Source organism: Mauremys reevesii, linkage group 12 (assembly GCF_016161935.1).
Source record: "Mauremys reevesii isolate NIE-2019 linkage group 12, ASM1616193v1, whole genome shotgun sequence".
NCBI classification, from domain to species: Eukaryota; Metazoa; Chordata; order Testudines; family Geoemydidae; genus Mauremys; species Mauremys reevesii.
The window spans coordinates 15,244,096-15,250,095 of record NC_052634.1 but is presented as its reverse complement, the minus strand read 5'-3'; the positions used below and the strand labels follow the sequence as shown (position 1 = coordinate 15,250,095).

General features: G+C 46.0%; 1 long non-coding RNA gene across 2 annotated transcripts in view; it reads right to left on the bottom strand.

Annotated features, from left to right (window-relative positions):
• Positions 1-2,100: 2,100 nt before the first annotated feature.
• The window catches only part of LOC120375494, a 93,413-nt gene continuing 89,513 nt past the window's right edge, over positions 2,101-6,000 (bottom strand). The window contains exons 1-2 of one of the 2 annotated variants that reach the window (XR_005586579.1): positions 5,152-5,203; positions 2,101-2,890 (exon numbers count right to left, since the gene is read on the bottom strand). This is a non-coding gene — a long non-coding RNA (uncharacterized LOC120375494). Of the gene's footprint in view, positions 2,891-5,151; positions 5,204-6,000 lie in introns of those variants that run through there. The other variant, XR_005586578.1, reaches the window with a different exon arrangement.

Below are 6,000 nucleotides of genomic sequence, written 5' to 3'. Positions count from 1 at the left end.
AGTGATAACTATTTAATTGTCTGCTTCAGAACTCATGAATGTCCACACTGACTTGGCAGCGGGCGACTTCTGACCAAAGCAGCTTGATTAGCAAATGCAGATTTCTCTCTCCCTGAGGTATTAGCTGTTGAAGTCAAGTCCCTGTCACCTCCACAGACCTGCTCTGTCAAGCAGCTGTCTTCAACGCTTGTTTTAATGAAGCCCCATTGATTGACTGCTCTCTGCCCTTACAGCAGTGTAGCTGTCACCCTAACTGGCTCTCCCCTGCCTGTAGCATTATCACAGGGGTCTCAGCTTGCACTGGTCCAAGGCCTATGTCTCAGCTGCAGATACCTTCACAGCGGCATGGAACTGCAGAAGCACCAGCGAGCTGACAAGCCTGAGCTCCCGTCAGTGCAGGGGAGCTGACTATCTCATCTGAATTAAGTGCCCATGTTTAGTTTTTAATTAAGCCCCCACAGTCTTTTTGAAAGGTCGCGGATGACACAGTCCCCTTGAACGCTGATGTGCGGAGTTATTCCGAGTCAAGAGTTCCAAGGTGGGAGGCTTGTCACTCAAACGATCATGGGAATGGAGCCCTCAAAAGTGACGGATCCAAAAGAACAGTGAGGATGGACTTTTGAGAGTCCAAATTCAATTGGTGTAGAAATGAGGGCCCCACTCAACTTTAACAAACGCCTTTTTGGCACCAGGAAAGGGCCAGGTGGTGGGTGGAGTTTGCCCTTTGTTTGTTCCCCAGTAAGATGATATAATGTTCTCTTCCTCATACTGGGCTATATTATCCCTTCAGGGCTAGATACCAGAGTGATGGGCATTACGCTTAACTCTGAGACTGGTACTTAGTTGCACATATACTGGTGTGGGGCTATACTCCTATGCACTTACAACTGGCAGTGTAGGAGCACTGCTTAAAGTGGGTGGAATTGTGAGGGGGAGGTCACAGACCCAGCAAAATTTTAAGCACTGTCTTACCAAGTGCATGAACATTTATTTCAGCTGGGATTATGATACCCCCTCCCCACCCCACCATATGCATTTTACAGAATACTTTAAGGACTGTATAAAACCCAATCGCTGGCAGGTCTCCTGAATAGTAGTATCACTGCCATTTAATATTTATATAACTGCTACAATGGGTGAGACACTGACAGAGACACAGCCCCTGCCTCGAAGAATTTACATTTAGAGCTGGGTGGAAAAATTTTCATCAAAAATGTTTTTGGAACAAAATTGGCCTTTCCGACTAGTTTTTCATGGAAAAAATGTTCATCTCGGTTGAAATGTTCTGATGAGATGATTCACAAGGAAAATTTTTCATTTCAGTTCGAATCGAATGGATTTTCTCATTTTGTTAGAAATTTCCATTTTTCAACCTGTCCAATTTACATTCTAATGACACGATCGATCCGTGAGGGATGGCGGGTGGAAAGGAATAAAAAATGCTACTCTGTTTATCTTGGGCAGACCCTGGCACAAAGAGGCTTTCCTAAGGTCTCTGATGGAGCAGTGACAGAACAGGAAATTGAAATTGAGAGGTGCATTCCCTAACTGGTAGACCATCCTTCCCTGCCCCAGCTCCTGGCCTGCCTCCCTCATCCACCCGCCTACCCCCAACCATACCACTACCCACTATTGAGTTAACAACTCATGGAGAGGAGGAGTAGGGTATGAAGACCTCACAAGAGAGGACTTGGAGGAAGTAGGGTGCAGGGAGAAGGAAGCGGGAGAGCAGTGCTTAATTTGTAAAGAAAGGAGTGCCGGGGCTCAAGCAATAATGATAATATCGTTCGTAGAACAAAACCATGTCCTCTGTGCAGTGTGACCTCATGCTTTGAGGTCACATATGAGGTCACGCTTTGCACACCACTGACAGAAGACAGGGTTGAGTCGTGTTGTGTTAATTTAGATGGAATATATGGGCTAAAGGTGTTAACATACCTAAATCACTGTCCAACATTAAACCGTGTTCAACAAGGGTCAGGGTTTGGTATACAGAAACCTCTGCATGCTTAGTACCCTGCTTAGCAAACCCACTATTAAAAATTCTCTTAACCTTTTATAAAATATACAGAAAAGAGGGAAAACCAGTTAAAACCTTTGAAATGTGAAGTATTAAGTACGACTTTTATTTTAACAACATTTTTTGTTCCCTTTCCCTGGAGAGAGATTTAGAGGGAAAACTCCCTTGTTTGACAGTCTTTTAGAGGGTACTGAAGATGGTACTAGGTGTCTATTGGGGTAAAGAGAAGAAGCAAGTTGAGATGAGCCAGAGCTGCTGTTGTTATTAAAGTCTGATCCTGTTTTATCTCAGCTGGAGCTGATGGGGCGATGCCATCTGGGTCTCTCTCTCTGGCCCAGTCTGGTCAGGACATCTCTCAGGATTAAGATGATGAAGGTCTGAGGTCCCAGGAGAGGGTGGGGATGGCAGCCATGAAGGTGAAGCTCACTCCAGTAGACTCCACTTGTTCTTCCATATTCTCCCTCCAAAGTCTCTTGTTTAAGTGCCCAAAAGGGAGTGGTGGGTGGAATGGCCCATTCCCTCATTATTTTGTCCACCAACTAGGCCTTACATTTGATATGCCAATTCTGGTTTATTAATTTCCAGTTCCATATCATCTGTTTTTGCCAATCACGATTTTAACACAGCCTTTGAGTTATATCAGCAGGCCTTTTTGTTTAGACTCATTCTGTTCCTCTGGCTCCTTTTCGTACCTTTCCCCACCAACGTTTGCTATTACATATTATTGTGGCATTTTCTGAACTTTCACATACTTTTGACTGTTGAGGTCATAATTAGAGTAAATGTGTAGGCCCGATTTTCACAACAAGGCAAGCAAGGGAGCTCTGAGGCAGAGACAATTCCTGGCACTGGGGCACCATTGAGGAAAGCCTGGAGACAGGATATGGAGGGAGAGGTTAGTTATGCAGTTTGCATGTGCAAATGGTGTGGAAGAGGAAGTGAAAGCAGAGGCAGGTAGGAAGAGGGGTAAAGCTGGGGAGGAGGTGCTTACATTGTATTGAGAAGGAGAAGCATTCCCCCTGGGCAGAGGGCCAGCCCGAGCCCTAGACACTGCTCAAATCCCACTTCAGTCCTTGAGGCAGCCCATAGCCACTTGGGGATTGCCTGGTTTTCTGCCATAATGGCATCCTGTACCCTCTCCAGGGTGACACATTGCACACCTGTCAGGCTCTACCTTGTCCAGGAGGTGTGACTGCAACTCAGGCAGGCATGATCGCACTGGTTCAATCTAGCTAGCTCCGGTACCAACAGCAGTGAAGACGCAGCAATGCAGGCTCCCGTGCAGGCTGTACAAGTCTGCCTGGGATCCTGAGTACTTACGCACATTCCTGGCCAACGCCTGGGTTCATGCCACCATGTCTCTGCTGCTCTTTTTAGCTGTGCGGGCTAGATGAAAGCTAGCATGGGGCTGCCTATGCAAGCTGCAATCACACCTCCAACTGCAACGTAGACGTACTTCCAGCGGCTGGCTTGCAAAGCTGCCCTGAAAAGCCTTGACAATCTGATAGGGCCCCCATGGAGAAGGAATTGACACTTGACCATATTTCTAGAGCCTCCAAACAGCTTCAGCCGTCTCTCTAGTATCCCTCCACCCTGTGCTATTTCCTGCCTCTGAAGAGAGCTCTTCTTCTGCTACAAAGATTCAGTTCAAGCATTCTCAGTTTGCTTCTATCCCCTTCATTTCTAGGAGAGCCTGTGTGCTCATCTTTTTCTTTCAGACATTCCTGCAGATCCCTGGGCATCCTGTTTTAGCCTTGTCTTGGAGTGGCTTGGAGACCACCACAAAAGACTGGGGGCCTGACTCACCATTGCCCTGTGCTTTGCACAGTCATTACCGACCCCGAACATTCAAAAATCATGATTCAGGCCCCCTGATATAATGAGATTGGTTTAAAAGTCCATAAGAACTTTTTTTAAAAAATCACTTTGTTTGTCTTCTGGACTTGCAAAATTTAAGGCTCATGTTTTCTGGATTTTCTCCACAACCATGGGGGGTAGAATTTTTTTTTTTAATGAAAGCTGAGATTCTTGCCTGATCCCATGATTCTGGGAGCTGGGGCTTGGAGAAAAACACCAAATATTGAGAGATTTGTGATAAAATCTCAAGAGGAGACACCGGCAAAGTGAATATTAAGCTCTACAGACCTTAATCTCATTTACACTGTGGCCCTTTCATAGAATATCAGGGTTGGAAGGGACCTCAGGAGGTCATCTAGTCCAATCCCCTGCTCAAAGCAGGACCAATCCCCAACTAAATCATCCCAGCCAGGGCTTTGTCAAGCCTGACCTTAAAAACCTCTAAGGAAGGAGATTCCACCACCTCCCTAGATAATCCATTCCATTGCTTCACCATCCTCCTAATGAAATAGTTTTTCCTAATATCCAACCTAAATCTCCTCCACTGCAACTTGAGACCATTACTCCTTGTTCTGTCATCTGCTACCACTGAGAACAGTCTAGATCCATCCTCTTTGGAACCCCCTTTCAGGTAGTTGAAAGCAGCTATCAAATCCCTCCTCATTCTTCTCTTCTGCAGACTAAACAATCCCAGTTCCCTCAGCCTCTCCTCATAAATCATGTGCTCCAGCCCCCTAATCATTTTTGTTGCCCTCCGCTGGACTCTTTCCAATTTTTCCACATCCTTCTTGTAGTGTGGGGCCTAAAACTGGACACAGTACTCCAGATGAGGCCTCACCAATGCTGAATAGAGGGGAATGATCACGTCCCTCGATCTGCTGGCAATGCCCCTACTTATACAGCCCCAAATGCCGTTAGCCTTCTTGGCAACAAGGGCACACTGTTGACTCATATCCAGCTTCTCGTCCATTGTAACCACTAAGTCCTTTTCTGCAGAACTGCTGCCTAGCCAGTCAGTCCCCAGTCTGTAGCAGTGCATGGGATTCTTCCGTCCTAAGTGCAGGACTCTGCACTTGTCCTTGCTGAGCCTCATCAGATTTCTTTTGGCCCAATCCTCTAATTTGTCTAGGTCCCTCTGTATCCTATCTGTACCCTCCAGTGTATCTACCACTCCTCCCAATTTAGTGTCATCTGCAAACTTGCTGAGGGAGCAGTCCACGCCATCCTCCTGATCATTAATGAACATATTGAACAAAACCAGCCCCAGGACTGACCTTGGGGCACTCCGCTTGATACCGGCTGCCAACTAGACATGGAGCCATTGATCACTACCCGTTGAGCCCGACGATCTAGCCAGCTTTCTATCCATCTTATAGTCCATTCATCCAGCCCATACTTCTTTAATTTGCTGGCAAGAATACTGTGGGAGACCATATCACATCCACTGCTTTCCCCACATCCACAGATAGAAAGATAAATAGGTAGGTTTGTCCTTATATTAAAATAAAAAGCTAGACCCTCATCTGACATAAATTGGCATAGTTTCACTGAAGTCAACAGATCTACGCCAATTTATGGTAGCTGAGGCTGAGGCCCAAGATTTTCAGTATTCTACACTGGAGACTCCAAACACAGAAGTATCACTATGGTAACACTGTGGTGTTTGGAACAATTACCATAGAATCCTGTAATGCTTTTTTATATGGGTCTCTCCCAATTTTGCATATCCCGGAGAGTTCAGATAAGCTCCCAGCAGATGTCCAAAGTGATCACAGTCCCCAATGACCATCTCTACAACCACATTGACTTCTTACTAAACATAAAGCCATTTTTTGTCCACCGTTCTGTCTTCCTTCCATTGCATAAGACCGGCCAATGCTTCAGAGGGAATGAACAGAACAGGTAATCATCAAGTGATCCGTCCCCTGTCCCAGCTTCTGGCAACAGAGGCTAGGGACATCATCCCTACCCTTTACAAGGGCGAGATTTAGTTTCTGTTCCCTTGTTTAGTAACATCCATTTATGACACTGGATTCACAGGGGAGCAGTCAATAAGCACTACTACACTGGACCCTCCCTTGTAGCACTGTAACTGTTAGCACAGAATCTGAGATATACATGGC